Raw genomic sequence first — 25,313 nt, forward strand, 5'->3', positions numbered from 1 at the left:
AAATTGCATCTGCACAGAGTGGTTACTTGAGTGGGTTTAAACTAATTTGACACTAGGGAGGCAACATACCATTCTGGATGGGCCTTCTGTTCCACTCACTGATGAATTCCCTCCCCCGAGAGCTTGCCTAGGGTTTTCCCTTCTCAGCTGTATCAGAATCAACTTTGGGAGCACAAATAACAATTCTGCTACGGCATTCCTCTGAGACCCCATTCCTCCAAAAGTATCCACAACAGTAGCCTGTTTGAAAGGGGCATGACCAGAGGGGACTCCTGTGCTACCTGTCTGCACTTACTACCCCTTTCGGTGGCTCCCCATCTTATTTCTTTCTGTAGCTGCAGTGTGATCTACTCACTAGTCAAACTACCTCCAACATTTTCACCACCATGGATACTCCAAGTTGAGTTCAACCACTGTTTAAACTACTCTATGCATTCGTAGAAGAACTGCAGCTAAAAACACTACCTGCAAATGTAGTCACCAAGGACGTTGGAAATGTGTCTGATTTCCCACGTCCTACAGGAAGGGCATGAGAGCATGCTGTTGCCAGAATTTCCATATCCATAGTTGCCAAATAAAGGATAAAAGAGAAAAAGACCATTATTTTGTCACTATTATTGTTGCTCCTATACTTCTGAGCACTTCAAGCAATTACCTTTTGAGCATAAACACGAGGAATTCTGCAGATGCTGGAAATTCAAGCAACACACATCAAAGTTGCTGGTGAATGCAGCAGGCCAGGCAGCATCTCTAGGAAGAGGTACAGTCGACGCTTCGGGCCGAGACCCTTCAGTTAGTCCTGACAAAGGGTCTCGGCCCGAAGCGTTGACTGTACCTCTTCCTAGCAATTACCTTTTGAGTCTGTTTTATCCAGTAGTTTTATACTTTAGATGGCAACTACAGGACCTAATTTGGATACCAATGCAAACACATCGTACTCATATGCTTGCACTGCCTCATGATTATCAGCGATCACTCGTAGTCGAGTATGATTCTTCTCCTGGTGGTTGATCTGGTCACTTGTGGATCTTGAGATGACTAAAGAGGCTGTTCCATGATCCACAAGTCCTATTGCAGTGTTGGCAGGTGTAGGTCATTGAAGTAGTGGTGGACGTAGCTGGTTGGGCCTTTCCCAGTCTCTCTTTACATTGAAGCTGCTTGGTCTCAGCGACACGGTGGAGATATTCTTCAAGTTATGCAGTCCCCTCATTGACAGTCCTCCTCTAGCTTTCTCTACCCTGTGCTAATTTCTCTCCTCCATTCAGATTGATGTGGCACTTCCTCAGATGGGTCTTCACTATCTGTTATGCATGGGACCAGTAACATACCAAGGTTCTCTGTTCTTCGTGCAGGTTGGTTTCCTAACCTCAGGTACGCTGATCCTCTGACCTTTGGTTGGTATCCATGAGACCATAAGTCCATAAGAGATAGGAGGAGAATTAGTCCTTTTTTCTCATCGAATCTGCTCCACCATTTTATCATGCCTGATCCATTTCCCTCTTAACCACAGTCTCCTGCCTTTTCCCCGTAACTTTTCCCACCCTGACTAATCAAGAGCCTATCTACCTCTGCCATAACTACACTCAATGACTTGGCCTCCACAACTGCCTGTAGGAACAAATTCTTCAGATACACCACCTTATCGCTAAAACGTCCCTCTAGTCTGAAGGAGTGCCCTTTGGTCCTAGATTAAGCTATTATAGGATATATCCACACTATCTACACCTTTCAACATTCAACAGGTTTCAAAGAGATCCCCTCAATCTCCTGAATTTCAGTGAGTACAGGCCCAGGGCCATCAAATGTTTCTCATATGTTAGCCGTTTTATTTCTGGAATAATTCTCGTGAATCTCCTCCGAACCCTCTCCAATGTCAACATGTCTTTTCTTAGATAAGGCACAGAAAACTGCTCACGGTACACCAAGTGTGGTCTAACCAATGCTTTATAAAGTCTCAGCAAGACACCCATATATTTGTATTCTAGTCCTCTCGAAATGAGTGCTAACATTGCATTTACTTACATCACCACTTACTCAACATGCAAGTTAACCTTTAGGGTTTTCTGTACCAGGACTCCCAAGGCCATTTGCATCTCAGATATTTAGATTTTCTCCCCATTTAGAAAATAGTCTGCACATTTATTTCTTCTACCAAGGTGTATGACCTTGCATTTTCTAACATTGTGTTTCACTTGCCACTCTCTTGCCCATTCTCCTAATCTAAGTCCTTCTGCATCCTACCTGTTTCCTCAACACTATCAGCCCCTCCACCAATCTTTGTATCATCAGTAAACTTGACAACAGAGCCAGCTATTTCACCATCTAAATCATTGATATAAAAAGAAGCGCCCCGACACCAATCCCTGTGGAACACCACTAGTCACTGGCAGCCAAACAGAAAAGGATCCTTTTATTCCCTCTCACTGCTTTCTAACAATCAGCTATTTCTCTAACCATGTTAGTAACTTTCCTATAATACCATAGGCTCTTAACTTGGTAAGCAATCTCATGTGTGACACCTTGTCAAAGGCTTTCTGAAAGTCCAGATATACAACATCCACAGCATCCCCTTTATCTATCCTATTTGCAATCTCCTCAAAGAATTCCAACAGGTTCATCAGCCAAGATTTTCCCTTAAGGAAACCACTCTATTTTGTCCTGTGTCACTAAGTACTCCATAACCTCATACTTAACAATTGACTCTAACATCTTCCCAACTACTGAGATCAGGCTAACTGGTCTATCATTTCCTTTCTGTTTCCTCCCTCCTTTCTTAAAGAAGCAAAGTGACATTTGCAATTTTACAGTCCTCTGGAACAATGCCAGAGTCCGATGATTTTAGAAAGATCATTATTAATACCTCCACAATCTCTACCGCTACTTCTTTCAGTACCCTAGGGTGCAGTTCATCTGGTCTGGGTGATTATGCACCTTTAGATCTTTCTGCTTTTTGATCACCTTCTCCTTTGTAATAGTAATTGCGCTCACTCAAAGGGTCAGGCAGCAGTGGCAGAGAGTGAAACAGATGACTGCTTCGGGTTGATAGCTTCATCAAAACTAAGAGAATCAATTATATTTTTGGAAGTCAGGAAGAGAAGAGAGAACAAAGTGACTGTGTTTGATGGCGGGGACCAACACAGACTGAATATTATGAGGTGGCAGAGTTGGGAGAGACTGATTAACCACTGTTAATCACTACTGATTTGTCAGCAGGAAATGTTAACAGAAAATGAACACGATGGAAGACAAAAAGGAAAATATAAAAAATAGAATTTTACCTACAAAGTCTTTGTCCTGAGTGCTCCATTCCATGTGTTTGAATCCTAAAACTAGTTAGACAAATGGCTATGCAATCCATAGATTTCACTGAGATTAGGATGGACATTTGTTTTTTTTTTCTGGGCAGATGAAGGATGCAGAAAGATTAAGGATTAAGACCATTACATGTTTGGTTTATAATAAAAGATCTGTCAATGGATGTACGAAGTACAATTTTGAAGCCTATGCATGTTATGAACCTCTGTTATTTATTCATTTTTTGGGAACTTGGGAATCACCGACAAGGTTAATTTACTAACCAGCCCAAGTAGACCCTTCCTGAATTGCCACAGTCTCTCTGGTGAAAATACTGTGACGATACTGTGGGAGGCTAAGGATGATCTGAGTGGAGGTGGGGGTATCTTTATTAAAAGATTAATAAAGATAATATCTGATTTGGAAATGAAGAGTTTCCAAGCACCTTCTGCCCTATTACTACCTGGTGATTGACATCACGTCACAGATTACAGAATTACTGTTGAAATGTCCTAGAGCAAGTAACTACAATGTACTTTATAGATTGTCCACAGTGCATCTGGTAAGGGAAATGAATACTTTGGGCTGTCGATGAGATACAAACTTAAATAAACTGCTTTGTGTGTCCTGGATGGTGTCAAGGTTCTTAAAAGTTGTTCAATACCCACTTTTTCCAGATAAGAATTTCTTCACACTTACAATTTGTGTATTCTAGAGCTTTGTACGTAAAATGAATCATTTGATTCAGAATGGCTAGGTTCTTTTCTGTCCTTACAACCACAATATTTATGTTTCTAGTTCATTAAAGTTTATAGTTAACGGCAATCTCAAGAATGTGGAGAGTGGAGAATACAAAGGAAATTGGGTTTGTTAGACAGTGACCACTGAACAAAATAGCAATAGGTTTCTGAAGGACGTAGACAAACATATACTGGTTGGTCAATCAGGAAGATACCTGTAAGATGTAACTTACTGCGAGTGTGAAACGATGAACATCGGAATAAGACACATGGACATAATCTAAATGAAGCATATAATGAAGTGTGTACAAAATTGTTCCGTACGGAGAAGATTAATTGAAGATATAATAGATGTATTAAAAACCATGAATGATTTTGACAGAGTAAGTACGGAGAATCTGGAAATTCATCCAACTATAAAAAAATGTTCTAATATTGACATGTGGCAAACCCATGCCAATTTGCTCTGATGTCACTTTATCAAGGTCTTGATTAGCCAGGGTCAACCATGGGTATTGTGTCCTAGCTATCTACGTGATACACAAGCCCATTTGCAAGCCAGGCAGTACGATATGGAGAGCAAGCTCCAGATTTTTCCTTGGGATTAGCTGCTGAAGCCTTCCCTATGAGTGGGTATAGCTACAAGGCAACACAGGTTTGATCTCAGTGTTTTCCTTCCCCAGTCACAGCTGATGAGTCCCATCTGCCTGAAGCGACTGGTCTTAAGGCACCGGTAAACTGCCTTTGCTTCTTCTCCTGTCAGTAGAAACACCTCCAGCAGGCTTCGTAGCTAAGCCAAATATGAATGCCAGGAAGTGGACATGGTTGTCAGAGACTATTTGAGATGCACAATATTGGGAGTATTTAATAGGTAGTAAGAGCTTATCCCCACTACCTTGCCTAGCTATGACAACCTTAAGGAACCTGGTGTCACTGGGCCTTGATTATCATGTGTGCCTATAAGACTGTTTATCATTGTTGGAATATTTGAGTGAATTGTACAACATGTTAATAGAGCCAGTACAACCTCAGCAGACAGAATGGTTTTGTTTTCACTTACAGTCGATTGCCACCCAGCTCCTTCCATGCCCCTCATTCTCACCTCTTTAACTGGTTATGTTCCCTCTGTAATCTTAATCCTGAAATTTAAAAAGAAATCAATTTTCATGCTATTGGCTGCAGACTATCTAAATGAAATAGGTCTGGTGTTTGTCTGGTGTTGTATGAACAAATTTTTATCCCACTTTTCAAAGAGTATAATTGTGTGAAATATCTATCCCTCAACAAACATCACTAGAACTAATTACCTTGTTTTAATTACTTTGCCATTTTATGGGAACTCGTAGGGTGCAAATTGGCTGCCATATTTCCTCCACTAGAACAGTGACTGCACTGCAAAATAACTTAATTGGTTATAAGTGCTTTGGAAAGCTCTGAGGCTATGAAAGATGCTGGATGGATGCAAATTATTTACTTTTTCCCAGGGCAAATTAATTTAGCCAATGCCAATCTATCCCCAAGTATGTTTGCGCAAGAACAATGTTTACTATAATTCAACATTAATTAGTTGCTTAATACTGTGGTGCTCTATTCAATAAGTGTATAGAGTGAATGATAGGAAGCAAGTTACCATAAAGAGACTCTTTGGTTGGTTGGCATAGATATACAAGGCAGAATGGACTCCTCCACTGCTCCAACTGTTTATGATCCTATGTAAGGACATAGAGTTCTGCAAATTCCTCAGAGCTAATATTGCTCCATGGAGGAAGATCTGCTGAGTGTGTGACAGAAAACCAGAGCAGGATTTCTGCTGGAATTCTGGAGAAGTTATACGGATGGAGTAAGATGTACTAAAATGAAACAGTTCATTTTAATATTGTAAATAGTAAATGCTGAATCTTTTAACTATACCATGTATTTTGATGAAATAAATTATTTTTTAATGGAAACAATAATTCAAAGAAACGATTCTATATTCAAAATAATTCTGAAAGATTAAAAGAAGTGATTTTGTTTTGTATGAGCTTGAGCATACTGTCATTCTTCAATGTGCAAATGTTGAGAATTCTGACAGTGGCCACATTACAAGGAGAATACTGCATGGGTTTTACGCTTAAAATGTATTCACAGGAGGGGATTTCATTGGTTTCAGATGGAAAATGATTTTTTGGCTTTTCAGTAGCCATTTACTCATCATTCAGTTGTCAGTTACTCACTTTGGAAGACGTGAAGCTGCAAAGAGATGGCTTAATAATAGCACTCAAACATGCTTGGGTTCTTCAGTCAGATTCAGAAAGGGTAATGTTTTTAAATAATGGGCTTGGAGAGGGATAAGTACGTAATAAAAAATCATTGATTTTAATTGGGACTAAAGAATTCTGGGATCATTGACAGAGCAAGGTTCTGACATTCTGGTGACCCTTAAAATATATAGCAATGACATAACATTTTATGATTCATCTTTCGAAAGAAACAAAGCAAATCTATGTTTGAAGTATGCTTCAATAGTTCAGACTCCAGACTAACACCTAAGCAAGAGAAATTGATGGTTCTTCTGACCATCATAATACTGAGTGGAGGAAAGGGAAGGTGGGAAACTCCTTCAACATGCTGGGAAAATTGATCAAAGTTTAACAAGAGATGTTACATGGCATCCTGAAAAACTATAAAAAGTTTTGTTAGCTTTAAACGTTTGGCCCTTCTTTAGCAGTAGGAGAATCACCATGGATATGTTGAATTATTCTATTGCAAGATAACCTAAAACTCTGTGGCAACATGTAATTCATTTTGACATTCTCTGAATTTTGAAAAATATAAATATATTCATGACTGAGCTAAAGGTCCTTTATTCTTGAAAATCTTGCATGGGCATCCTGGTCAATGTGAACCATCTGCGCCAAAGAACCTGCTTCTATGTTGTATAACTCTATGGCTCCATCTTTAAAAAATAATCATTTGAAGTTTTATTATGTGTTACTGAAGACTACAATTCAAATAGAGCTTTTAATAGTATTAGGAAAAATGTAAGACTCAAGTGTCAAGTCAAAAAATATTGCAGTCACATCTTCATATGAGCAAACATATGTGTCTATGTTTATCATCATAATTGATGACGTCTGATTACTGTAAATATATTATTTGTATTGTGTAATGTTCAGCTTTCTTTAAAAGGTAGTGGATTCAGCCCAGTACATCATGGGAAAAAACCTTCCCAAAAGCTGAGCACATCTGTGTGAAATGCTGTCATAGGAAAGCGGCATCCATCCTTTGAGATCCCCACCACCCAGGTCATGTTCTGTTCTTGCTGCTGCCAACAGGTAGAAGGTACAAGAGCCTCAGGACTCACACCACCAGGTTCAACAGTTACTCCCCCTCGACCATCAAGCTCTTGAATAGAAGCCAATAACTGCTCTCACCTGTACCATCATTGAAATCTTCCTAAAACCAATGATCTCACTCTAAGGACTCTTTATCTCATTATCTCACATTCTCATTATTTATTGCTATTTATTTATATTTGCATGTGCACTCTGGTTAATCTTTCATTCTGTTATAGTTACTATTCTATAGATTTGAAGAGGTATCCCACATGAAAATGAATCTCAGGGTTGTATATGGCAACATTTATGTACTTTAATAATTTACTTTGAACTGATTTTTTAAAAAACATTTAATAAATTTGAGAAATGATTTATTAAACAATTGGTCTTATAAAAATGAACAGTGAAATACAGCAACATTTCTTCAGATCGTTCTTTGTTGCTGTTCTTTCCTTTACTGAGTAATTTACTCCATACAAATGTAGTATCAGCCCATGTTCGCCTTCCCACCTCATGTTATTTTGATATTCTCACTTCAATTGTATTCTGATATATGTATAACAGAAAATTCCAGAAATACATTCTGGAAAACTATTTCTTGAAACTTTGGGAATGAGCTGGAAATATTTCAGCAGGGTTTTCTGCTTTTATTTCAAGGTCACTTCTAACTACTCTTTTACATAAGTGTTCACAACTGCTCGCTCAAATGGCAGCATTCCTGACTTCGGTAACTTCACCTGATTCAGCTGTACTGCACCACAACTCTGTCAATCCAAAACAGTCCTCACTTTTGCCCAGCCTACAATGGTTCTAATTTTGTCTCCTTCAATCCATGATAACAAATTCAGCGGATTTTGTGCACAAGTTGTGAATTAAGCTCCAGATGTGACTGGCCCACTTCTACCACTGCTGTCCCCCTTTCTCCTCTGCAGCTTAATGCACCAGGATTAGAGAGCTGTTGGTTAGAAGTATGAATATCCAGGAAATAGAGGGAGATGGGAATTACTTTAATTCAGCGTTGTAATTATTGTGGAATGAAGAGCCTGTTCCTATGCTGTGTTCTATGGAAAATGAATTTATTTCCTTCCTTCTCTACTGTATCTCAGCAAGTGTGAAGAGCTCATGAACATGAAATTACTAAGCCAATCCTGACTTGAGGTTCCCCACGTTCCACAGCCTTGCATTCTCTTTTGCTTCCTCTATCCTCAGGATAATAATCCAGTTATTATTCCAAGTATGATAAACATTGTGGATGTTTTCTCAGATACTCTGAACCGAGAGCTAAAGTTTATGCTGCTGTATTGGACATTACTAGTTGTGCTCCATTATCTAAAATTGCTGTAAAAGGTCTATGTATTTATGTTAACAAAAATTTGAAAACACCATTAAATACAACATTTTTTGTGAAATTTAAAAACAGAATTAAAAATCTGATTCTTTTTGAGTCCTATTAGACACAAAACCATTTTGTTGTCTTCAGTCTGAATCTGTACTTCGTTAGCTAGAGTGCATTTTGTCAACTTGGACACGAACGTGATTCATAGATTTGTCCATTCACGTTAATAGATGAAATGGGAACATTGGGGCCATGAATCACATATGAAGCAAGGCTGCAGCAGCCATAACTCTGAAATGTGTGCAGTGTACAAAATGTGTCTTAACAGATAACCGTGAGCAAAAAGAATTAGATACAAAACACCTTAAAGGGTATGCTTAATTTTCCAAAACCCTTATACCCAGTCAGTCTGTGTGGGACTGCATTGATTGTATCTATCACTGCACACTGTAGAATCTATTGTATACAATTGGTATACAATGGCAAAATTCACTTCTTCTATGAGATCTTTCTATAATGATTCATCTTGTGTTTAGGGTTATCTATTTAATCAAAATATAGATAAAGTTACTGTGAAATGAAATGAATTGTGGTTGGCAGCTCTTTAACCTTGGCCCAAACAGGCACAAGAAAAGTGCTGCAATATGCCATAACTTATTAATGTCCACACGGCAATTGACTCCCTCAGTGAGTTGTATTACCATCCTGTGTGCTGCTGCTTTAAATAGTTCAGTTCATGGATGCAATTGAAATATGAAGTCAAAATATAAGAAGGACTGGAAGAGATACTTCATCATGGATTCTTTCACACATTTTTATCAACAAAAATATATTAAAAATCCACGCTGCACGGGAGATAGGGGGTAGCACAAAATAGTCTCACACAGTAAAAATACATCCAATGAATTATAAAATTACTATAAGGTAGTTTAGCCCAGAATGACACAAAAAGTGGTTGTCTTGATGGACACGGAAATGTAACAGTGGTTGTTGTAACAGTAAGGAGGAGAGTCTTAGCTGATCTTCTGATATTGATCAGTTGGTAAACTAGCCAGAGGAATGCCTGGTGGAATTTAATCCCAATAGGTGTGAGGTTCACTAGGATGTTGAGTGAATTAGCGAACGTTAGCTATAAGCAGAGATTGGACAAACTTGGGCTGCTTTCTGAAGAGTCGCAGAATATCTGCAGTATTTGGACTGCTATGAAGTCCAGCATTATCCAACTTTGAAGAGGCTCTCAGCCTTTCCAATAGAAACTCCAGGGAATGATTAACAAGAATTGCCAGATGATCCAGGGTTTAATTAACAACAAATGCAGAGTGTTCTGGGATTGGATGCTGTATCATATCTCAGGGAGAAAATTAGCTTTAAAGGCACTGAAGGCCAAGGTACAACAGAAGAGCCATGACTTAAAGAATAGGTGGTGATGAAAAGAGAGCAGGATTTAAAATATTAGCTAGTTATTATAATATATTTAAAATATTAGTTATCTATCGCCAACATAACATGCCGCAACTTGTACACCATAAAATACATCATGTTAGGGTTAGTGAGTTGTGGGCATGCTGTGCTAGGACTGGAAGCACAGCAAAACTTCTGGACTGTCCCTACATAATCATCAGACTGAGCTGGTCCTTGACACAAAACAATGCATTTCACCACCTGTTTCAATTTTCAATGTACATGTGACAAATAATGATAACTTCTAGCATTGGGGCATCAATGATTGTGTAACCCAGCTGCATAAATTGAGAGGATTAATTATTTTTGACATAAACTTATCTATACACGATGACTTTCATTAACTCAAACTTTATAATACTTGCTTAAAATTAATCTGCCTGACATCCTTTTACCAATTTCTTCTCTACACTGGCTTACATCCTTCTCCACTCTCAGTTTTGATGTAGAGTTTTGACCCATATTAATAACAACTCCGTTTCCTCCAGAGATACTGCTTGAACTGCTGAATTCATCCAGCAGGTCATTCCTCTTCATTCATTATAAACTTACCAAAGGTATAATTATCTTATCCTTCATCCAACTTTTTGCTTACATGAAGTGGACCTACATCAAATAAATTGAATGGCATCTAGTTTCTGAATATTTGCGTATTTTCTAAACTGAGTGGAAGGGAAAATATGCCTGGATGATTGGTGTCCCGCTATTCAAAGTATCAACATTACTGAGATTCTCAGTTAACATGCCTGGATCTGGCCAGTAGCTGCAGACAAAATTATATAAAGTAAAAACAAAGAAAAACAAAATACAGAAAGAGGGACAGAGAGACAGAGAGACAGAGACAAAGAGAGAGAGAAGCAGAGGCAGAGAGAGAAAGAGAGACAGACAGACAGGCAGACAGACAGAAATCAGGCAGAGACAGAAAATAAAGTGTTCCATTTTTTATCTTAAGCCAGAAGATCGTATTTCATCTAACATGCATTCATTTATAAATAATGACACTATGATTATAGTATTAAGTGAAGTACATTTGACACTCAGTAAAGGTTTGTTTTAACCATAAATTTCCAATTAATTTGGTAAGATCAGATCTACTATAATTGAGTTTGACAGTTATTTCCTTACTAAATCTTAATTCATAAGACAGTATTTTTATATATCAAATTACTTTAAGAACAATGGTTCTATGTACTTGTGCTTGATGGACGAATTTCATCAAAAAACCTAAGACATGGCAGTTTTAGTAGTGTGCAAATTTTCTCATTTTAGACTGATGCATGGCTGGAAACAAAGATGATTTAATTTGTATCTTTGACACCGAAACCTATTAACTCAATGACAAGATGCATTCACTTGAAAAAGTCGAATATGATTTACAGAGACATGAAAGACACTGGGAATGAGACAAGTGAAAGAGAACAGTCAAAGGTAATGATTTTTTTTCTATTATAACATGTAAGAAAGCTCAAATACTCTTTTCAGTTTTACTTTGTTTAGCCAATATGTTTGAGGCAATATTTACCAAACCTTTGCAAAATTGGTATGCATTTAATTGGACTAATCAAGTTCATCTATCCTTACTTACCTGGGTGAATAAAGTAAATAAGAATGGTTTAAAATTCCTTGCTTCTCCTTCATGGCTTCGCCTAATGATGTCCTCCAGCCCTGAAACTCTCCAAGATTTTAGCCTTAACTGACTTATTTTTTTTTCAAAATAGTGTAACTATTAAACGCTTCAGATTATGTTGCTATGGTAAAGGACCCATAGAAATGGAAAGTACAATTGTTTTTTTACTGATGTATATTTTGAGTGAATGTTACATTCATTTCTGTTTTGATAAAGCTCACACCTAATGTATTAGACTTGTCATAACAGGTCAAAACATAACAGGTTTTCAAATTTTTGCTTAAATTTCGTGCAACCATTTGGCTAGCTACTGTTCTACTCTGTGCTAGATTATAGTAAAGAAGGAATGGGAAAGCTAATATTGTGAATGGAATGACGACAAAAATCCACATGTTCTAAGTACCAGGACACCTGCAGTGGGCTAGATTTCATTCAAATTACAAAGGAATGTGAATTACCATAAATTATATTTCCAAGTTAATCTTCGTGAATCTGTACTAAGCAAAATATTAAAGAATTAATATAACATTACAATCTACAAGACATTTCCAAATAGCCAATAGAATTACAACTACAGTATTCCACACAGCAAGTAATCATGTCTCATTATCCTCATAATCTCAAATTCCCTCTTCACTGTTCGTAATTCATTAATCTTTTAAAGGAATTTACTGGTAAGAATCTATCTCATAAATCTGCCGCTCCCTTTCAGTAAAATATTTCTTTTCAGTTTATTTGCCAATTTTACATGTGTATTCTCCAAAATTAAATTTCAAATAAAGAGAAGGTCTGTTCTTATTTCTTGCTTTTACTGTTCCTCAGAATGATATATACAATGCCTATGCAGACAGATGGGCAAAGGCTTCAGTGTGGAAGCTGAAGATTAAGCTTTCATGAGGATAATGCTATCATGAGAATGGTTGCAAGGAAGGTTGAACATAGAACATACCTGTAGAACTCATTTGTACATTACAGGCCTCTATTTCCTTCCTAAGTGTATGACTTTGCACTTTTCTGGATTGAACTCTATCTGCCACTTCTCAGCTCAGTTCTGCATGGTATCAATGTCTTGCTGTAACAGTTGACAACTTCTACAATATACACACCACCACCATCCTTCATGTCCATCTGTTGTGTCACGTCATCTGTAAACTTACTAAACACACCCCCCCCCCCACTTCTCTTTCATCAACCAAGTCATTTATAAAAATCACAAAGAACAGGGGTTACAGAACAGATTCCTGCAAAATGTCACTGGTCACTGACCTCCAGGCATAATACACTCCATCTACAACCTTCCTCTGCCCTCTATGGCCAAGCCAATTCTGAATTCAGACAACAGGAATTCTGCAGATGCTGGAAATTCAAGCAACACACATCAAAGTTGCTGGTGAACGCAGCAGGCCAGGCAGCATCTCTAGGAAGAGGTGCAGTCGACGTTTTAGGCTGAGACCCTTCGTCAGGAAGCTTCCTTCAGTTAGTCCTGACGAAGGGTCTCGGCCTGAAACGTCAACTGCGCCTCTTCCTACAGATGCTGCCTGGCCTGCTGCGTTCTCCAGCAACTTTGATGTGTGTTGTCTGAATTCAGACAGTCAATTTTCCCTAGATCCTATGCCTCCTGACTCGCTAAATGAGCCACCATGGGGAACCTTATTGATTACTTTACTAAAATCCACATCCACTGCTCAGTGGGTTTTGTCACATCCTCAAAAAAATCAATCAGGCTTCCGAGGAATGACTTGCTCCTCACAGAGCCATGCTAACTGTCTCTAATCAGACTGTGCACCTCCAAATGCTCATAAATCCTGTCCTTAAGAATCCCCTGCAATAATTTGCCTACTACTTCAGACTCATTGGTCTATAATTTCCAAGACTGCCACTATTACTTTTCTAGGACATAGAACCTGACACCCTCCAGTCTTCTGGCACTACACCTATGAGGACGGAAAGATGATCGCCAAAGGCACAGCGATCTCTTCCATCACTTCCCTTAGTAACTGACTTGGGTTGAATTTCTCAGAATACATCAAATTTCAAAGTTCAAATATATTATCAAGGTACATAAATGTCACCACATACTCCCCTGAGGTTAATTTTTTGCAGGCATTCACAGTAGATACAAAGAAATGCAACGTAATCAATGAAAAACTACACGCAAAGATGGACAAACAATTAATGTGCAAAAGAAGACTAACAATGAAAATACAAAAAGCTAATAATGATAATCATAATCCCACAAATTATTTTATGACCCATCACTCCATAATAACGTGTTCAGATTTAATAGCACAGGACAAACAAGCAAGAATAATTTACTTAATAGATTTTGCCATTCCAAGCACACATAACATATAGAAATCAGTTAAGTGAAAAACAGTAGAAATATGCTGAATTAAAAAAGGAATTTAAAAGTCTATGGAAGATGAATATGGTATACATTGTCTCAATAGTAATACAGTATCTACAACTGGTATCATTCCAAAGGCGCTACACAATAGCATTAAACAATTAGACCTACACAACAATATTTATGTAAATCTTTAGAAAGCCACGATTCTAAGCACCTCTAGGATACTCAGAAAGTTCCTAGCAATTGAAAAATGAATGTGCTTGGCTATGCCTATATCTCAAGTTTTACTAGCTTGTGCTGAAAAAAAGAAAATAAAAGCAATAATAAATAAATAAATGACTAATAAATAATATTGTGGAGTCCTTGAAAGTGAGTCCATAGGTTGTGGGATCAGTTCAGTGTCCATATGTAACCAGAAGGGATGAGGCTTCTGTAGCTATTAATTGAAGAAAATGTAAGAGTACCGAGTCTGAACCAGCCTAACCTAAAGAGCATCACCAGAATTTTCCTTCCTTCAAACTGATAGCCTGCTTGCTGTGAAATTCAGATCAAATATTCTGTAAACCATTAAAATGGAAATGGGTTTTGGTATGATTGTCGGTGAAGGGATGATTTAACCAACTGGATTTCATTCCTAATGAGATGATGTAATGTATTGTTCTGGCAAGAATGTGTGAGTTATTGGATGCCATTCCATAATTATATTTTTAATGGGACAAATATTCAGAATCAGTATCAGAATCGGGTTTATTTTCATTGACTTATGTCGTGTCCGCAGGACAGTGCAATATATAAAATATACTATAAATTACAATAAGAAAAATATATACATTTACTTAAATAAATAGTTCAAAAGTTAGCAAAAATAATGAGGTAGTGTACATGTGTTCATTTTCCTTTCAGAAATCTGACGATGAATAGGAAAAAAGCTGCTTCTAAATCATTGAGTGTGTGTTTTCAGGTTCCTGTACCTCCTCCCTGACGGTAGCAATGAGAAGAGAGCATGTCCTGGGTGGTGGAGAGAGCATGTTCTGCTCTGACGATACCCAGCTGGCTGCTCCAAATAATGAACAGATCTCTGATGCAGTAGACTTGCTGTATCCATTGTTTTTAGAATCCAGTATAGTCTTAGGATCATAAAAAGCACATTTTAAAAAGACAAGTGCACCTTTGGTTGGCCCCTGAGAGGCTGCTGCATTCGATTGCATCACCATCTTACTAAAAGTTTTAATTAAAAGTAAATTTTGTTATTTCCTCTACAGGTGCTGCCTGAGCTAATCAATATTTCCAGTGCTTTCTGTTCTTATTTTAGGAGTGCAACGAGGTTTATAGAAAGAGCATTTAAGATATAGATTGCATAATTAGTGCATTCCATCTTAAACCACTGTGACTTGACTGAGAATGGGATGTGCTTCTGGAAAGACAAGGAGGGGAACATGATTTAATTTAGATATGATGTGATATATATTGATAAGGCTTAATAGATCTCCTCAACTCATCCTATCCTTCAAACAATATCACATGTTCCTCCTTGAGAATGAAAACTCTGAACTTATTTGATTTACAGAACAAACACATACCAAGAGGGTTCAATGGAGAAGAATCTGAAAAGTAACCCTGGCCAAGTATTCTCCAAGAACTAGGGTTCTGAGTTATCTAACTTTTCAGAACAACAAACTAAAGTATTATAACCAGACTATGTTCAATAGCTTCAAATAGATATTGGTGTACTGAGAGATTGCACTTCGCTAGTAAATTCATGTTATGGTGGCGACCATCAAGGAATTGACAGATTATGAGACAAGTAAGCCAGTTCAGGCAAAAGCTTTGTGTTAGGGGACCAAGGTACTCTTCCGTTTCTTTTTTGGCTCACAGATATTATCCTGCCAGATCCAACTGTGCAGATTTCTTTTAGATGGAATTTTCTGCCAAGCAGCTAAATTACTTAAGTCAAAGACTGGAAGTGGGATTTTTCATGTCTCAAGAGCAGTCAAATCATTCAACACCTATGACCGGGAAATACCAGAAATATCTGTTTTCTTTCAATTAATGATAGGGCAACAAAATTGTTTTCTCAATAGCAGAAGTTAAATTCAGCATCAGGGAATTAGTACTCAGAAAATAAGCATTCCTTCATGTTTATTAAAAGCCAGTTCACATTAATGAATTTCAGATATCTTTTTCCAATAAATATCTAACAGCATTTTGACTTTTTTTCTCTCATAGAAACACATAATACTGTACTAAAACAGCATCTTACATCATACCCAGTAAACAGAGATGAGTAAGTCCCTTTATATTACTCACAACCTGTGTAAGGTATATATTTACAGGGTGATTAACACTAAGCTAGTTATTAGAAAATACAATTCTTTATATTTTGGAAGCAAAATTTATATGGAAATCTTTTCTAAGAGGCTCCTCCTGTGTTACAGTCTTCTTATTATATACCTCTATGTCGGAATTTGTAATGCAAACTGTCTATGTAAACCAGTCCCACTGTAATTACATTCTTCCGCTTGAGGTAGCAGGGTACACCTCTATTTTACACCTACTTTTTTCACTACGTGCTGTAGAGGAAACTCACACTCCAGAAAATTCTACTTCAAAGCTTCCTTAAGTAGTTTGAATTTGGATTACTGTACTTTGGACTAAGATTATATCAACTTTGTTTAGTGTCCACTGGAGATCAACTGCAGTCAACACTCAACTATCCAGTGTTAGGAATGAACTACCTCCATGGGACATGTAAAAATGTGGATTACACAGAGGATAATATTTAGTACACTAAAACACATGGACATTTATTAAATGCTCTGCACGGGACTTACTTTTTATTACTTATGAATTAAGGAAGTTTCCCACTGAGGGGGTCCAGCAGATAAGCAGAAGTGTATTTTGGCTGGAAGAGTAAAAGCATCTCCCAGGACTTTAGCTGGGACAGTAATGATCCATTCCCAGGTCTGCGCGTCATACTCATGATCAGAAAATCCATTCTTATTTGAGTTGGATAAATATTAATAGATATAAAAAATAAGGAATAAATATTGACTGTGCAGCACTCTTTTTCAAAATAGTGCCAAATATCTTTACATCCATCTGAGAAAGAAAATAGGACCTTGGTTTCATATTTCCACAATAGGAGTTCTCCATCAGTACAGCTGTCACTTGCATGCAATTGGAAGGTGAGCTTAGATTTTTGTTTCAAGTTTTGGTCAGTCTACGAGAGGAAATAAGTTGTTAAACTGGAAAGAGTGCAGACAAGATTTGTGAGTGTGTATCCAGTACCTGAGGGTCTGAATTACAGAGAGGGGCTGAGCAAGCTAAGACTTTGTTTCCTGGAATATAGGACACTGAGATATGATCTTACAGAGTAGTACAAAATCATGAAGAGAGGATGAATTCACTTAGACTTTTTACTAGAGTTGAGGATCAAGAACCAGATAAGATAAGTTTAAAGTAAAAACAGAGAGATTTCGTAGGAACCTAAGAGTCAACTTTTTTAATACAAAGGGCAGTACGTATGTCAAATGAGTTGCCAGAGGAAATGGTTGAGACAGTACAAAAGCAACTTTAAAAGACAGTTGGACAGAGAAAAAGAAATGAAACTGGTGGTACATGCATAACTCGCAAGAAAACAAATACAAGCCAGGTATAAACTATTTGTTATTGTTAGTACAAAAGTAAAGGCCTCACTGAGAGTAAATTGTGTCTATTTTCTTTTCCTTGATCTTTTATAAATATGCACAAAAACCAATAATTTCACATTCACATTTCTTAGTGTTATAGATGAGGTATTATTTAGAAAATATGTTTTTTCTTCTGTTAAGAAGTCCATTATTATTAGAGTCATCAAGAAGTACAGCACAGAAACAGGGCCTTTGGTCCATTTAGTCCATGCCAAAACCATTTAAACTGCCTATTCCCATGACCCTGCACTGGTAACATAGCCCTCCATATCCCTACTACCCATGTACCTATCCAAACTTCTCTTAAACTTTAATCAAGATCACATGGATGGCCTATGCTGGCAGCTCATTCCACACTCTCACGACTCTCTGAGTGAAGAATTTTCCCCTCATGTTCCCCTTAAGCTTCTCACCTTTTACCCTTAAGTTATGACTTCTGGTTGTAGTCCCACCCAACTGCCGTGGAAAAAGCCTACTTGAATTTACCTTATTTATACCCCTCATAATTTTGTATCAAAGTCTGTCCCGAGCCTTGTGGCCCATCAGGCCGGTGCTTATGCCAGTTTTTGTGGCGTAAAGCGGCTGAGAGTACAAGACTCCTCCCCCCCACCCCCCAGATAGGATGCCAGTCTGTCGCGAGGGCGATATAGCTCTATCAAATCTCCTCTCAATTTTCTACATTCTAAAGAATACAGAGATTATTATTGATTAATGATTGTTACTAAATCATTAATCAATAATAATCTTTGCTCACAATTACCATGTCACATGAGAGGATTTTTAGACAATTATCACCTATTTGGGCACACACTCTCAAAAATGTTCGCACCCATGATGGAGAGAGCAAAATGCTGGCAAATGTGGACAAATGTCAGATAAACCGAACAGCCTGTTCCATACTATATCATTCTATGACACTATGTCTATGTAGCCATTGAATATACAACTTTTTAATTCGAAGACAACTGCTACCAGTTTGCAATTCCCAGTTCTGTCCACCCCCACTCTATCAGCTTGATGCATACTGCTATTGAACTGATGCTTCTGATTCCCAGTCATTTTTATAAATTGTGTAATATAGTGCTCCCAGCAACAACATTTCTGGAACATCACTTCCCAGCTTTTGTCAAACTGCCCTTAATTTTTACTCCCTTAAGACCCAATTCTGAATGTGTTGCTACTTTTAGAAAGCAACATACCAGTTTCTTAATAATACAAACACAAAATTCTGAGATTGCAGGAACCTGAAATAAAAGCAGACAAATACTGAAATAATTGGGTTTGCAGAGTGTGTGGTGAGAAAACAGAATTAGTATTTGCAATCCATGACCTTTAATCTTTAATTATTTTTATTATTCCTCATCATTATTAAATATATTTAACAATATCTGCCTGGAACTACAGCATTTGATGTTGCATTAGATAATCAACTTCTCTGGGACAAATTGGGAATGAATTGTGACATCTTATATAATGTGGTATAGATTATATTTGATTTTATATTCTGCATTGATATTATCCATTTGAGCATAGAACAGTATACCGTAGTTCAAGAACGGGGCCTGCAATCCACCACATCTATGCCAACAGTTATGCCAATATATAATAATCAAATCTGCCTCTATATAGTCCATATTCCTGTTCCCTACCTATACATACTGTGTGTCTGTCTAAATGCCTCTTAAATATTGCTGTCATATCTGTTCCAGATAACTACTACTCTCTGTGGAAAGCATTTAGTCTTGCACATCTCCTTTAAACTTTTCCCATCCCACCTTAAACCTGTGTCTTGATTTCAATCCCTCCCATATTTTTATACAATTTGATCAACTCACCCTCAGCTACACCAGGAAAACAATCCAAATTTGCCCTACCTCTCCTCCTAGCTAATACACTGCAATCAAGGTGAGCCTCTTCTGCACCTTCTCTGAAACCTTCTCATTCTTCCTATAGTCTGGTAATGAGAATTGTACATAGTAGTCCAAAAGTGGCCTAGCCAAAGTTTTATACAACTGCAACATCTCTTCCCAACTCTTACATTCAATGGCTCAACATGACATCATCCTGCTTTATCACCTTATCCACTTGGGTTGCCACTTCCGGGGATTTAAGAACTTGAACCTCAAGATTTCTCTTTACATCAGTGCTCTGAAGGATCCTATCATTCCTTCTTGCACTTAACCTCCCAAAATACCATAAGATCATAAGACATAGGAGGAGAATTAATCTATTTGGCCCATCAAATCTGCTCCATGATTTCTTCATGGCTTATTCATTTCCCATTCAACCCTATTCTCCTGTCTTCTCTCTATAACCTTTCATGCCCTGACTTATCAAGAATCTGTCAACCTCCACTTTAAATACTCGCAATGACCTGACCTCTACATTTGCCTGTGGCAATGAATCCCACTAGATTCACCACCTTCTAGCTAAAGAAGTTCCTCCTCACCTTCGTTCTAAATGAACATCCCTCTGTTTTGAGGCTGTGCCCTCTGGTCCTAGACACCCCCACCAAAGGAAACATCATCTTCATATCAGCTCTATCTACGCCTTTCAACATTTGATTGCTTTCAATGATATCTCCCTATATTCTTTGAAATTCCACTGAGTAAAGGCCCAGTGCCTTCTATCACTGATCCTTCGATAACCCTTTCATTCCTGAAATCATTCTCATGAAGCTTCTCTGAATCATCTCCAACATCAGCACAGTCCTTCTTAAATAAGGGGCCAAAGACTACTCAACAATACTCCAAGTGAGGCCTCACCGGTGCCTTATACAACCTCAGCATTACATCCCTTGCTTTTATATATTTGTCATCTTGAAATGAATGCCAACATTACATTTGTCTTCTTCATCACCAATTCAACCTGAAAATTAACCTTTAGGAAAACCTGCATTGAGGACTTCCAAATCCCATTGCACCTTAAAATCCAAGTACACAACATCCACCAATTCTTTTTTATCCTGATTGTTATTTCTTCAAAGAATTCCAACAGATTTGTCAGGCAAAACTTCCCCTTAAAGAAACAATGCTGACTTTGGCCGATTTAGTCATGTGACTCCAAGTACCCCGAAACCACATCCTCAACAATCGATTCCAACATCTTCTGAACCACTGGGGTCAGGCTAGCTGGCCTATAATTTCTTTTTTTCTTTGTTCTCCTTCCTCTTTCAGCCTTGAAGAGCGGAGTAACATTAGCAATTTTCCAATCCTCCTGTACCATCCTTTGATTCTTGGAAGATCATTACTAATGCTTCCACAATCTCTTCAGCTTCCTCTTTTAGAACCCCGGGGTGTGGTCTATGTGGTCCAGAAAACTTATCGACCTTCATATCTTTCAGTTTCCCAAGCACCTTCTCCTTACTAATAGCAACTACACTCACTTCTGCCAATCTCTTATTGTGCTACAAGATCAGCTCCATCATTGATACTAGCCTCCATGGTGTCCAGGACATCTTTAAAGAGTGGTATATATATCATACGTAATTCACAGTATTTTTCTTTATATTATCATATATTGCATTGCAGTGCTGCTACAAATTTAATAAATTTCATGACATATGCCAGTAATATTACACCTAATTCTGATTCTGATTTATCTACCTTATTTTGTTCACTGTGTACATTCAGTTATAAAACCATCAATCCTGTATTTATTACCCTTTTCAACTTTGTCCCCTTTTACACTGCAATCCATCCCACTTACAAATTTTGCCATATCATTTGCCTGTCCTTCCTTACAGTCTCACTATACACTACCTTAGCTTGTAAACCAATATCCCTATCCTGAGCCCAATCATTCCAGTTTCCACCCTCCTGCCAAATTAGTTTAAACCCTACCCAACAACTCTAGCAAAGCTGCTCACAAAGATATTGGTCCCCTTTGAGCTTAGGGCTAGCCTGTTTCTTTTGTACAGATCATACATTTCCAGGAAGAGATCTCAATGATCCACAAATCTGTAACCCTGTCCCCTGCAATAGTTCCTCAGCCACACAACCACCTACCACATCATCCTATTGTTACTCTTATTGACGCAGAGCACAGGCAACAATCCAGAGATTGTTACACCGGGCGTCCTACTTCTTAGCTTTCTACCGATGTAGCTCTCTAAGTTCTCTCTTTTATTCCTATATCATTGGTAGCAATCTGTACTAAGATGTCTGGCTGATCACCGTCCCTTCAGAATGTCATGGACACAATCTGAGACATCCCTGCCCCTGGCACCACAACACCTCACACTTTTCTCAATTAAGATACATTTGCCATCCTCTGCCCAAATTTTCAACTGATTTATTTCTTGAAATATCCTTTGACAACCATCCTCACTATTGACAAGGTTAACATTTTCATGTCATCTGCAAACTTTCTAATCAGACCACATACATTATCATTCAGACTATTATATTATACATGATAGAGGTCCTAGAAATAATTCTTATGGAACTCCACCAGTAATATGACTTCAGTGAAATATCCTTCACCACTACCCTTTGTCCTTTATGACAAAGCAAATTTTCTATCCAGATTACTAACTCATTCTGAATCCTATGAGACTATTTTCTGGGCCAGCTGACCATGACAGACTGTGTGCTTTACTAAAGTCCATGCAGACAGCATCTGTTACACTACATTTGAATGTTCATTGTCAAAAATAAATGGACAAAGGCAATTTTTAAATATTACTTTTTGAGGAGGTGGACATCACTGAAAATGCTATACTTATTGGCCATTACAAAAATCTCTTACACTGGCTTATTAGATTATTTAGAAGTCAAACATGTAAGTGTGTGCCTGGAGTTATATATAGACCAGACCAGCTATGCTGACAGATTTCTTCTCCTAGAGATCATTAATGAGCCAGATGGATTCTTCAACAATGCAGCAGAGTGATGATTACTAATAAATAGCTTTTATGTTTTAATTTTCACAACTGATATGATGGACTTGTATTTGCGTCTCTGACCTATTAGTCCAGCCATTGGATTACTCATAAATTATTTAAATATTTGGCTATTATATAAATTTTTCTGCAACTAAAATGATTAAAATCCAAGAATATGCGAAACAAATAAGCTAAAGTAAGGTGGATTTCCATCCTGAGACTAACAACTGTTCAAAGGTTCATTTTAATATCAAAGAATATATATAGTATACAACCTGAAATTCTTACTCATTATAGACATCCATGAAACAAGAACTTCATAGAATGATGATAAAAACATTGAAGCCCCCAAATCCCCCACCTGCCCATTCACTTCCATCCCCTTGCACACGCAGGGCCCTGGAATGTCAACTTCCTTTAACATTCTTCTGTTACTAAGACGCTGACAAGTCAAAAAGTAAGTTTGCAGTAATCAAGTTAAAGCAGAATACCTGGAGAATTATTGGATATGATCCTAGTATTTAAGTAGCATTATTTCATAAACCTGAGATAAAAAAGGCATTACTAAAAGATTTGTAAGGGACAAATACATAGAAGCTGCTCTGAAACAGTAAACTATGATAGAGTTAAGGTCAACTGATTGTATGATCCAAAGGAGGACAATTAAAAGAACAGCTGTTATTATGACAGGCTTCCATTCAGTAGATATTAATGAGTTAGACTCTGGAATCAAAAGCGCAATTTCTAAATTTACAGAAGATACTACTTTAGGGTATAATTTGTTTCTGGGGATCATTGCAATAGATTTAAGAAGATATTAATAAACTTGTGAACAGTTGCATAACCATGAAATTAATTCCAACATGGAAATAAGAGAACTCCCTGTTACTAAGAAGTTGCAAAGTAGGGAAAAAGTAACAATGCAAAATTACTGAAAGTTTCAACATGTCAATAAAACCTTAAAAAACAAATAATCACAGGGTTCGTTTTTAGAGAACAGCATTGAAAGGCAGAGAAATTACATTAAACCTGTCCTGTACTTTAGTTAGACCACATTGAACATGTAGCCGAAAAGATGCAAACAATATTTACAAGGATGATATTAGAACTAAGCAGTTACATTTATGTGATGACAAGGACTGTTAAGAAGTGACCTGATGGATGCCTTTATGATGATCAAAAGGGCTGATGTGGAGAAATGGTTTCCTGCTGAAAATCAATTCAAATTAATATAGGATATGGAGTATTGACACAAATAGTGAAATTAAGCAGAAACTCTTTTAATAATTAAGTAATGTCTGGAATTAATTTAAAAATTTGCCTTAGCCACAAAATCATTGATTTGACATAAAAGCCTACCTAATTCATTGATGTCCTTTTTATTAACAAATAGTTTTTTAAAAATTCAAGGAATGAATGTCATGTCTTGTCAGAATGAAAGTAGGTGAGAACAGCATTGAATATTTTTAAAATTAGAATGTCATACATTGGAAATGATTGAAAACTCTTCTTTAACTACTATTCTCATAGTGTTTAGTACTAGTTGCAATGCTTGCTATAATTGTACATCAAGAGTTAAAACAGAAGTAGTTTTACTAAAGGAAAAAAAAACATTAGCAATGTTATTTTAAATGGTGAAGCTTCAGAAAAGATTGATGAAAACACAGCATCAAACTCTGAGGTCCAACCTACCTGAAAATTTGTTGGAAAAAATGTGTATGCTGGTGATAAAGCAATAACATAATTATCATTTCGGATAAGTCACACACTAGTAATCAGTAGTGTCAAAGAACTTTGACCTGAGATTGTTAATACCTCAGTAGATCATAATTATTTCAAGCAGATTTTTAATGTCAAGAAAAAGTAAAAATGAAACCTTAGATTAACTAATCAGACCAATATCCGATGCTGATTGCAGTATGATGTGTAGACTTACAAAAGGGATACCTCTTTTTAATGATTGCCTGCCAGCAGTAGCCGGGAAATAAAATAATTCATGACACTAGATGAAGATAAAGTCTCCTTCCTATGAAACTTAGTTTCTTTTACAGAGAGCTTGGGGCACAGGTCAGTTAGGTTTAAGGATTATATTAATGTGATCGTGGCATTGTTCTATTTGTGTCAGGAGCTTGGTCCCAGGAAGTGTGAAGTCTTGATGGAAAATGACACATGATGGAATGAGCTGGGTGATCTTAAAAACAAAATAATCAGCCAACTTTATATTTTCACATTAGATTATAACAAGATCCTTGATTAGTTTATATGGGTGATAAGATTTCACCTGAAGCTCATTCATGCTCCTACAACCTTATTTTCTGAAAATCGCATCCGAGGAATCAATCGCAGCCAATGTTCACTGAAATTCTAATGATGTTATATGTACAGAATCTTTTTTCTACAGCCTACTGTGTGTGATGTGTAGAATCAGAGCTTGTAAGAAATCATAAAGCAGCCACTATTGGCTTTGACAGACCCTGTCTGAGTTTGTAATTCTTTTTTTCACCTCTGGTACTTCATTGTCCCCAAGCTATATCGCAAGTGCCACATCTGATTCTTTGCCTCTTTTATTTCCATAGTCTTCTGAATAAATCCTGGTTTACTTGCATATTTA

This window comes from Mobula birostris, chromosome 3 (assembly GCF_030028105.1).
Source record: "Mobula birostris isolate sMobBir1 chromosome 3, sMobBir1.hap1, whole genome shotgun sequence".
In the NCBI taxonomy this organism is placed as follows: domain Eukaryota; kingdom Metazoa; phylum Chordata; class Chondrichthyes; order Myliobatiformes; family Myliobatidae; genus Mobula; species Mobula birostris.